This window comes from Mustela putorius, unplaced genomic scaffold (genome assembly GCF_011764305.1).
Source record: "Mustela putorius furo isolate JIRA1106 unplaced genomic scaffold, ASM1176430v1.1 tig00003836_pilon_pilon_pilon, whole genome shotgun sequence".
Classification (NCBI taxonomy): Eukaryota; Metazoa; Chordata; class Mammalia; order Carnivora; family Mustelidae; genus Mustela; species Mustela putorius.
The window spans coordinates 38,735,285-38,746,586 of record NW_025421989.1 but is presented as its reverse complement, the minus strand read 5'-3'; the positions used below and the strand labels follow the sequence as shown (position 1 = coordinate 38,746,586).

Sequence of the window (11,302 nt, the reverse complement as noted above, 5' to 3'; positions counted from 1 at the left end):
CACAGCCACACCTTCAAGCAGAGTGGGCCTGACTTTCGTGCTTCCTAGCCAGTCAGTTGTCAGCTTTGGGGTAAGGTGTCAACTTCCTTGCTAGATGGTTCCATTCGGCCAAGAGCAACTCTCTGGAGAAAGAAGAGGCTGTGAGCTTTCAGCAACTACCATCCCTAGCAGCTAGGGAACAGGCGTACTGGCCTGGGAAAGGGGATTTGGATGAGGCACCACTAGTGTGACCATTACAAGGGTAAGGGTTATGATCAGTTTGCTCAACACCTTTTCCTAGTCAGGGAACCACGGCAACTGCACTTCTGCTCAGTATGCTTCTGATCATCGTAGACTATTCCTTTCGGTTGCAGGCTGTAATAAAAACTATGTTTAGGAGTTCATCGTGTCGTCTTAAAGAATCTTAGAGTATGGCATTATGCGCGTGCAGACGGCTGAAATGTAGGCTGGCAGTGAGTCTATGGAGCCTCTTGGCCTGCTGACAGGAAGAGAGAGAGAGAAGGAGGGAGGGAGAAAGTACCCATAGAAAAGACAGCACACGAAGATATGCATTACGTCATACTTACTGAAGAAGTTTCCTCATAATTTATGTGCCTCTCAAAGGACCCAGCAAGGGCTATTTATTTCATCTCTAGCTCTGCGATCTTCTGTTCCATGCACACTGGATTTGATTGACATTAGACAAATCACTGTTTTCTTTGAAACGGGAAACGTCTGAAGCAATCTCTGAACATGGGGCATGATAAATTTAACTTTTTGCATAGGTACTGTTTCCTTCTTTAAAGTCAATAAAAATGATTAAACAAGAATAACTTACATAATTCAAAGTAAACACGTACACACATACCAAGTCTGTAGATGAATGGTTAGGCTGCCTGCCACCAGAAATCTCCCACTTCCCTTTTATTATTAGAAACAAACACAAAACCGAATCAACACCATCGAGGGTTTGCCCACTTGGAAAGGATATTGCGTTCCAGAGAGGGCCAAAGGTTACACTTCTCATGACGATTGTATATTGTTTTCTCTCAAGTTCGTGGGAAAATAATAGTTGTTATTTTCTGCCTCCAAGCCAGGTTTTCAGCACTCTGAGTCCTTCTAGAAGGGAAATGCACCCCTGTTTTGTGCCTTTTATAAATGACCCTCTTTGGCTACTCTTCAGGAAGCCCTCCTACTGGACTGAGCTCGTCTATTTATCACCATGGTTCTACTTTATTCTGTTATAGCCATCTAAGACATCCTCAGTTTCAGAAGGAGAGAATATACTCATGGAAACCACTCACAGACAATCACCATTTCTATGCTGGATAGACAACCATATAAGAATAAGCTGCCAGAGGTTATGTTTTGACCAGATGACCACAGATAAATGGTTTCCAAATATGTGTTAGATGCTGTTGCATTGAGTGAGCTCATTAAGTCCTAGGGATTAAATGCTAGTGGGGTTTCTCAGTTATGACAAGATTAATGCTCAAGGTGAACATGTTCTGTATATATTTTAAAATGAAAAAAACTCAGGTGCCTGGGTGGCTTAGTTGGTTAAGCGTCTACCTTCAGCTCAGGTCATGATCCTATGGTCCCAGGATCGAGCCCCATAACGGGTTCCCTGCCCAGTGGGGAGTTTGCTTCTCCTTCTCCCTATGCCACTCCCCCTGCTCGTGCTCTCTCTCTCTCTCTTTCTCTCTCTCTGGCTAGCTCACTGTGTCTCAAAGAAATAAATAAAATCTTCAAAAAAAAAAAAAAGAAAAAAGAAAAGCACTCAACTTTTCTCATCTGTTGTATGATGAAAAGATGAAGATTCAAGAAACCCTGACTTGCAGTGACATGAGACTTTGGACAAGCCTTTGAGCCTCAGCTTCTGGATCTCTAGAGTGATAATATATGTTAGACCTGTCACCCAGCATTGCTCCTTACATCTAAAGAGATATAAATGGAAAGGAACTTTGTAAACTCCTGAATGATGTTCAAATATTAGAAACTAGGAGACATTAAAGTAATATACACTTAAAATGTCTTATTTTATTCCATGACATAGGAAATATATTTTGTAACAAAAATATAGGAAACAATTTAAAAGGAAAAGGTAGTTATAGGATTTAAGAGGTTATTAGTTATTAGTTATCATTAGGGGTTGAATGGGAGCCCCCAAAAGATACATGTGAGTTTTAGCCCCCAGGTACTTGTGAACGTGATTTTCTTTGCAAAGAGGGTCTTTGCAGATATGATTAAGTTAAGGATCTTGAGATGAGAGCATCCTGGATTGACTGGGTAGCCCTAAATCCTAAAAGAAGTGCCCTTATTAGAAGAGGAGAAACACAGACGACAAATGTGGAAGGCCGTGTGAAAATAGAAGCAGACCGGAGTGATGTGTCCACAGCCAACCAGAGGCTGGAAGAGGCAAGGAAGGAGCCTTCCCTAGAATCTTCAGATGAAGCATGGTTCTACTGACACCTTGATTTCAGACTCCCAGCTTTCAGAAGAGTGAGAGAACCCATTCTTATTTTTTTGGTGGAAGGGAGCAGAGGGAGAAGGGGAGAGAGAGAGAGAATGTTAAACAGGCTCCACACCCAGAAGGGAACCCATTACAGGGCTTGATCCCATAGCCCAGAGATCATGAACTGAATGAAAATCAAGAGTCAAATGCTAAGCCAACTGAGCCACCCAGGTGCCCCAAGAGAATACAATTCTATTGTCATAAACCACTTAGTTTGTGGTAATTTGTTATGGGCATCCTTCAAAGTTAACAGAGATGCTCATCATAAAAAAAGCCCAGTGAATTTCCTCAGGTCAGGGAATGAGCAGAGTTTTGAAAGACAAGAGAAGCCTGGGGTTGGCAATCTTCAGTGCATGGCTTTTCTAATAAAAAAAGTTTATTGCCTGTCCTCTCTAAAGGAGCACAGTCACTTTAAACAGACCAGAGGAAAACAGCATTAAAAACTATAATAAAGGCAAGTTAGGAGAAGGTTGGGAAGGAAAGTAATCACAGCAAATAATAAGATTGAGTCAGTTGAGTGGCCTTATCTTGTATTAAGGAAAGACTTTCGGCGTGGAATTAAGCAGGTGAGCATTTCCTCTTAAAGTGGAACATGGGGATAAAAGAAGAAAGGGATTAGGAATGGAAACAATTAAGGAATAGAAGAGAAAAACACCTAATCGATCCAGAATGTAGACCTCCTTTGCTCAGACCTCACCTGTTTTTATTTTTTTGACTACATTTAGTTGTGTTTAGACATTTTTTTAAAATTTAGATTCCATTAGCCAACATAGAGTACACCATCAGTTGTGTTTAAACATTTTAATAAAGAGATTAATTTTTATCAAGTCATGTTGGGAAAATTTCATTGTTTAATTGGGGTGAGTCTCAGCAAAGGAAGTCTTTGACTAATTAAGCCACTTTAATGAGGTACCTGATACCTGCAGCTCAACCACTTGGAGCTCTAATTGATAATTTGGATTTTCCATGTCCTGAGACTGATCTCTTCCCCAGAAGGTGATTTACAGGAAGTCCTGCCCAAGGCAGAAGTCACCTTAATGTAAAGTCTGCCTGGTTCCTATTTTGTCAATCCTAACCCCCTTAATTTTCTTCTTTTCTACTCACTCAGTACATTTCTATGGTTGTTTGGTTGTTAAAAAGAATAATAAGCACCAGTTACCTCTGGGCATTTATGATTTCACAGATACTCTTTGACTCTTGTGATGATCTTGGGAGGTACCTATTACCATTCTTGTTTTATGCACGGAGAAACCAAGGAGCTATGGTAACACTGAAGGTAGTTCAATGGGAGTGGAAGTCAAATAGATTTGGGATTCAATTTCTGGCTCCATATTCAGAAATAAGCTGTCTGACATTGTTTTATTTTGTTTCAAACTGTATCCAGCCTTATTAAAGATTTTTTTCAGGGCACCTGGGTGGTGCAGTAGATTAAGCATTCTACTCTTGGGTTCAGCTCAGGTCTTGATCTCAGGGTCTTGAGATGGAGCCCTGTATCAGGTTCCCCACTCAGTGCGGAGTCTGCTTGAGATTCTCTCTCTCCCTCTGCCCCTCCTGCTCATGCTTTTTCCCTTCTCTCTCTCTAAAGTAAATACATAAATCTTTTTTTAAAAAAGATTTTTATTTATCTGACAGAGAGATCACAAATATGCAGAGAGGCAGGCAGAGAGAGAGGGGGAAGCAGGCTCCCTGCCAAGCAGAAAGCCTGATGTGGGGCTCAATCCCAGGACCCTGGGATCATGACCTGAGCCAAAGGCAGAGGCTTTAACCGATTGAGCCACCCAGGCACCCCAATAAATAAATTTTTTAAAAAATAAATATACTTTTCATAAACAATCACAGTATATCAGGCAGGACATGGGCAGATGATAGTTAACAGTATACAACAACCTTCGAACTCCCTTCTTCAATGGGCTACCAAAAGCAGAAAGCCACTATAAAACCCAATGAAGTCTTCCTCTGATGCACTGAACACGGAAAGTTTAGAGTGAGGGTTGACAGTTGACATTTATCATGTTGCTTAACAACTTTTCACAAGTGACCCTGATTTTCCGGAAATGAAATGAAAATGGCAGAATTACTAATCTAAAGATCCACAAGCTAAAAAAGGAACTCTTTCGAGAGATGCCATCTCCATGGTGACGCTGTAAAGTCCAGATTGTCTGAAATAATGAGAACCATGCCTTGGGGTCAGGTTCCAACAGGCCTCTGGGTTTAAGGGGGTCAAGTCTATGTTGAAGGCAGAGAGGGAGAAGAGGATATAAAAAGTGAATTTTAGTCTTTCCATACCACCAAGGCATTTGTGCCAAGGTAGCTCATGTGTGTCAACATCAAGAAATCCCTTCCAAGAGGAAGTTTCTCAAAACTAGAAGGGAAAAGTGTTTTACCCCCTTGGTGTTTTTGTTTAGTTTTTGTTTTTTAAGATTTTATTTATTTACCTGAAAGAGAGTGAGTGAGAAAGCACAGCAGGGGTAGGGGCAGTGACAGAGGGAGAGGAAGAAGCAGTCTCTTTGCCAAGCAGGGAGCCCAATGTGGGGCTCGATCCTGAGACCCCAAGAACATGACCTTAGTCAAAGGCAGACACTTAAGTGGCTGAGCCACCCAGGGGCCCAAGGGTTTTTCCCCTTTCATCAGTCTAGCTTTAGAGATATTATGTTAGTGACAATATGCCCCTCGCCCAAAACAACAACGAAGCACTCTGTGTGCCAACAACACATCATTTAAAAAAAGCAAAACAAAATTCTGAATTTTTATAAAACTTAGTTAAAAAACAAACAAACAAACACTATTTCAAACTGTGGGGTCACCAGTGAAGTTATCAAAAATGCACTTGGCATATCCAGCACCTTCAGCTTTCTGTGCCTGGTCTATTGAGGCACCTCGGTTTTCTGCGGGGTTATTCCCATCCATGCCCACACCAGCTTCCCCCATTTGCCCTTAGGGTACCTTCTCTCCCTTCTTGGCAGGGGACCTTTTTAGGCTTGGGCTATGGCTTTGGAGGAACAGGATTAGCAGACAGCAGATCTTCCTTCACCTTGACTTTATCTCCTTTGGTGTCCCCTTCAGCCTTTCTCCTGGGCATGGTGGCAATGGTGGAACGTAGGTCCTGGATGCTGGGATACAGCGACACTCAGCCTTTTGCGGGTCCAGGGGTCGTTCTTGCCTTTTCTTCTTCACGCTGCTTGTAAGCTGTGTGACCTAGGCCAGATAAGGTTCCCTAAGCCTCAGTGCTCTCGTACATAAAATGGGATACTTACTACTCCATTTTTCTTGTGATCTAAAGAGCCTTTCATTTTAATTTTTTTAAAGGATTTTATTTATTTGTTTGACAGAGAGAGAACACAAGCTGGAAAAGAAGCAGGCAGAGGGAGAAGCAGGTTCCCCGCTGAGCAGGGAGCCTGGTGCAGTACTCAATCCTAGGACCCTGAGATCATGACCCGAGGGGAAGGCAGATGCTTAACTGACTGAGCCACCCAGGCATCCCTATGGAATTGCTATTAAATTGATGATGTCTTCTCATTGACAGCATTTGATTAATTGAGAGGTTGAGCCATTCCCTTCCAGGTTCTTATAAAGATGAAAGATATGTATGTTAGTGCTTGATACAGAGTCAGAGCTCAAGAAACTTTGTTACATTTCAGTAACTTGGTCATAGGCTGTATTACTAGCAAGTGAGAAAGCCAAGATTGGAACTAAGTTTGTAACCATAGTTACGGCGCTCCTTCTCTATTAGCCTTAAATTCTAGCCTCGGATAGTGAGGGAAATAGCTCATTATATGTGCTGTGAGTCGATCTCTCACGTCACGGCCCAGACTCCTTGATTCTCATAATTCTGTCTGCTCTTCCTAATTCCTACGATCTTCACCAGGCATAAATCATGTTGAACCCATCATTTTAAAATTGAAATTGTAATCCTTAAGTCAATGCACACAGGACTTTTATAATTATTATTTGTTACATTAAGTTGTCATATGTTATCTTTTCGAGACTGAGCTTCTGGGATAATAGGAACGAGGTGAAGCATCAAATAGGCTAATAGGCAAATAGAAAGATAAATCTTTAAATTGTCGAAATGAAGTTAAGTGTTTAGCCGACTCCAGTACTCTCTGCTTTGTACTGCTGCTTTTTCTCCCAGAGGGAATCAAGGATCCATAACTGTATTAGTGATTGGTGTTAGTGCTCCCCTAACTACTGAAAGTGGCTCTGAGCTGGGGAGGGGAGTGTGGCCAAGGATCTCAACCACAAAGTTGGTGTAGTAGGTGATGATGGTGATGATGATGATAATGATGATGATGGATGGTAATGATGCTTTGCCTGCCCAGCATCCAGTCTTCTTTTCCATCGGAGAAACTTTATCTTCCCTCCATCCTTGTGATTTTCTGGAGGTCGGATTCATCCTAGGGGTGGTTGAGAAACCCGGGCCTGGACAATCAGCCCATTTTATCCCTTTGGCCACCATATTTGTTACAGGGATGAGTAAATCATTGAACATTTTTTGCTTAATCTAGTTTGAGTTTTAACTTTTTAATATGTTCAGTTGAAAAAGTCCATCTTCGCTAATGTAATTGTAAATCAAGACCAATTGGCAACTGAGGACACCCCTAATAGCCATGGGCTCATGCGAGAACTAAACCCTTAACAAGGAGTCGATGAGAATAGTTTTTCAGGTCCCCTGGCACCATCAAGGAAGAGGCTTGCCCTGCTGGACCAACCCAGGTGTAAAATCAGCCAGACAGATATTTTCATTAGCCCTGAAGTTATCCTCATACCACAAATCAATAACATTTTTTTTTTTTTTAAATCACCCAATTACCTACTCTTGACTCTAGTGTCTGCCAGCTAATCATTTGGACTTAAGGTAGCCCTTCTTCTCTGGGAAGGGAGTACATACAGCAGGTGAAACCCATACTCTGGGAGGTGTTTGGGAGGTAGTACAAATAAATAAACTCACAAACTCACTTGTAAGTGAACCTCCTGCAAATCTGATTATCATGAGTCAGTCCAATTAGTGAGCTCAACTTCAGATAATTTCACACGTTTGAATTTCTGAACCTGCCAATTTGAAAACCATCGCATCCTAAAGAGTAATGACTAGCAGCAAGTAAAGAACCACCTTAAAGATGACCTCAAAATACCAAATCTTTAAATCACATACTTGCTGTTTTCTCTTGAGCATAGAGTGGAGTTCATGTTCTTTGAAATGCTATTTCCCTTATCTAAGATCTAAGATCCTGTATGCATCGCGCTGGCATTCAGTGAGGGTGTGGGGGCTGATGGACTGCCTGCTTTTCCCCAAGACCCCAGCCACCAAACTTCACAATCCTTTGTGTGGTTTCTTAGGTATTAGCTATGAGAAGCTGTGACAGCCCTGGTAAGATGTTCTAAAATGGTACTTGACAAAGTGGTTCAGTCTTTCAGAAAGTTTATATCCATGACTACCCTGGGGAGGTGTGAAGTTCTAGAGCCAGTGGTGGAAAAAATCAAATGTCCGATTTATTTGACAATATGGCTTCCTGCAGCATCTTCAGATAAAGAATGACATTTAGAGAAGATGTCTCTTCATTAAGAAGACTTGATATTCCTATAGGAATTGCAAATATTAAACTATTAATAGATTTGCTAGGGATTTTATTTGTTAAGTACAACAAATGCCAAGTATCTGCTATGTACATGGCATGGGTTAAGTAAATGTTCTTTTTTACACAATCTAAGTGCAGGATACTGTCAAACTAATTTCATAATCATTTCATAAGCCAGATAAAGGCACTTACCATAAAGGTTGTAATGTTTTTTAAATGTCAGAGCAGTAACTGAACAATTATAAGAGTTAGGGCACATTTTATTATTAATTTGTCACTCTTACTGTGACATTAACTTCCTTCCTCCAAATTGCTCATTTGACATTTTTCCAATCCAGACTGTGTGAGGAGCTTCACAATGGACATGGACCTACCTTCCTTCTTCTTTTTTACAACGTATTTTTTAAAAAGAACTTTCTTGTCAAGAGAAAAAGTTCAAATGATATAAAAGCAAATGTTCCCTTTTATTCATACCCAATCTTACTCCCCTTTCCAGAAGTTAACTGTTTAGTGTCTCTACTTCCCGCTACTTCTGTATGTATTTATGAAAAAAATATGTGCACAGGTCAGTTAGTATATGGTTTTATTTTTGGTGTGTGTATTTATAAATTGGATCATAGTGTATATATTGCTTTGCGACTTGCCTTTTTCACTTAATGGGGATGTTATGGATCTCTTTGTACCAGTACACATAGATTTATTCATACGATCGTTCAACAAATATCTATTGAACACTACTGTGGACTTTATTTTTTTATTCTTTTAAAATATTTTATTTGGGGCACCTGAGTGGCTCAGTTGTTAAGCATCTGCCTTTGGCTCAGGTAATAATACAAGTGTCCTGGGATTGAGCCCCGCATTGAGCTCCCTGCTCAGTGGGGAGTCTGCTACTCCCTCTCCCTCCGTTGCTCTCCCTGCTTATGTTCCCTCTCTTGATGTGTCTCTCTCTGTCAAATAAAGGGCACGGATTGCATGGAGCACTGGGTGTGGTGCAAAAATAATGAATACTGTTATGCTGAAAATAAAAAATAAATTAAAAAAAATAAATAAAACCTTTAAAAATAAATAAATAAAATACTTTACTTATTTATTTGAGAGAGAGAGAGAGAGAGAGAGAGAGCACAGAGGGAGAGGGAGAAGGAAGGTCCCCACTGAGCAGGGAGCCCAATGTGGAGCTTGATTCCAGGACCCTGACATCATGACCTGAGCTGAAGGCAGATGTTTAATTGACTGAGCCACCCAGGCGCCCCTACTGTGGATTTTATTGTTGTTCAGCAACAACAATTCCCTCTCCTTTCCCCAGCTTCTCAGGGGAGGAGTATATTTCCAGTATATTTCCCTATACCATTGATGTGGAGTTTGCTCCTATGACTTGCATAGGTCAATGGAACGTGGTTGGTGGAAGTGACAGCGCACCTAATCCTATCAGAAGCTTTTAGAAGCACTGCAAGTTCTGTTAGCCTTCTTGGGCTCCTGCTGAAAGAATACTTTGTCCCCCATGTCCTTCAGCCTGGTCCCTGGTAGAGGAAGACACATGGAGCAGACCTGAACGCAACCCACAGCCAGGAACAAAGTTGTTACAGGTGACTATAGAAGGATAAGCAATAAACAAAACATTTGTTGCTGTAAGCCATTGGGATTTTGGGATCTTTGTGACTCAGAATGATCATACCCAAAGCTGACTGATACAAATATATCTTATTTGCCAGGCACTGTTCTAGATGCTGGGAAAACAACAAAAATCCCTGTCTACATAGATTTTACATTAAAAATCAGGGTAAAACTCCATGGAACAGTTGTACCGTAATATTCTCTCTTTTTGAGTCTCAGAGGCCTTTTGTAGAAAATGCTTAACATGCAATATCTGTGTGTCTTCAAATCTTCTGCCCCCTCCATCCCTTCCTTCCTATCACGACTGCCATCTGTTCATTTCTCCCGTCTTCACCTACGTTGACTGTGGAAAAACGTATTGGTTCTCCTCTTGGTTCTGTCCACCCTCAGATATCCTGTGCATTATGACAGGTGCAACTTCTAGCCATGACCTTGCCTCATGCCAAATGCAGCAACCCATTTTCCTTCTTTACAAAATGTGACGTCTGACTTTCAAGGTCCACCCCCTCTCAGTTTTCCAGTTTCATCCTTTCCTTAGTCCAGCAAGCTCATGTCTTGCCAGATCAACCTGCTTGCTGCCCAGGGCACACATCTTGTAGTGAACATCACCCAGAATTTTCCTTTCAGGACCAAGTTACTCACTCCCCCAAGTGCTGGGAGTGTTGGTTGATGCTGGCTTTCATATGAGTACCTCTCTGTGGATTGCTCTTGGATGGAGAGGACCACCTCACACAAGATTCACATTCCTTTCCCAGTGACAGCCTACATCCAATGACTGGTACAAAGTTGGGAGGAGGTGTCTATAAAGACCTGTCCCCTTGTCTCAAGGCAACTCTGAAAAGTCATTCCAGCTTCTGAACAATTCATGTAATTGGTTAAGACCTTTTTAATGACTGTACTATAGCCCAACACCCTCCTTTGCCTAATCCTACTTTCCTTGCTCCCCCATAGGGGTTGATCTCAATGACTCCATAATACATTTTTGGAATGCTAAACTCTAGCTCAGAGTCTGCTTCCTGGGGGATACTGACATAAAATGCGCCCTGTAGGTCCTTGGGCCCTTCCCATGCCTTGGGACCCTTGACCATGCTATTTCCTCCACCCAGAACACCCTCCCTATGATCTTCTGCTGGTTAAAACTCTACCTATAGTTCACAGCCTCCCTTAAAATCATCCACTCCATAAATTTATCCCTGATTCTTGAGCCCAGAAGTCCTTGCTCTCCCCTCAAACACTCCATCAGCAATATTCTTTTCATGCTTCTGTTAACGGTGCTATGGGGGCTGGCAGTTGTAAGGGAGGAGTTCAGAATTTGGAGTCTAGCAGATTGGTACTCCTCCCCTTACTAGTCAGGTGACCATGGACTCCTCAGTTTTTCTTATCCATTAAATAAGGGAAATAGGCTACTTTGTAGAAGTAATATGAGCATTAAGTGACATAACACAGATAAAATGCACAAATGCTGCATAAGAGGTGCCCAAGTTCAAGATCCTGCCAACACTTTCCTTTCTTCTTCCCTTTATTATATCTTGCATCTTTGTTAATTATGCCAGTCATTTGTGCATTTGTCTCATCTGCCAATATGCTTGGTAAGGACTGGAACATGTCTTATTTTTGCATT

At 41.5% G+C, this 11,302-nt stretch overlaps 1 pseudogene; it reads right to left on the bottom strand.

The window, feature by feature from the left end:
* Window positions 1–5,281: 5,281 nt before the first annotated feature.
* Window positions 5,282–5,573, bottom strand: LOC123394719 (annotated as a pseudogene).
* Between the last annotated feature and the right edge of the window lie 5,729 nt (window positions 5,574–11,302).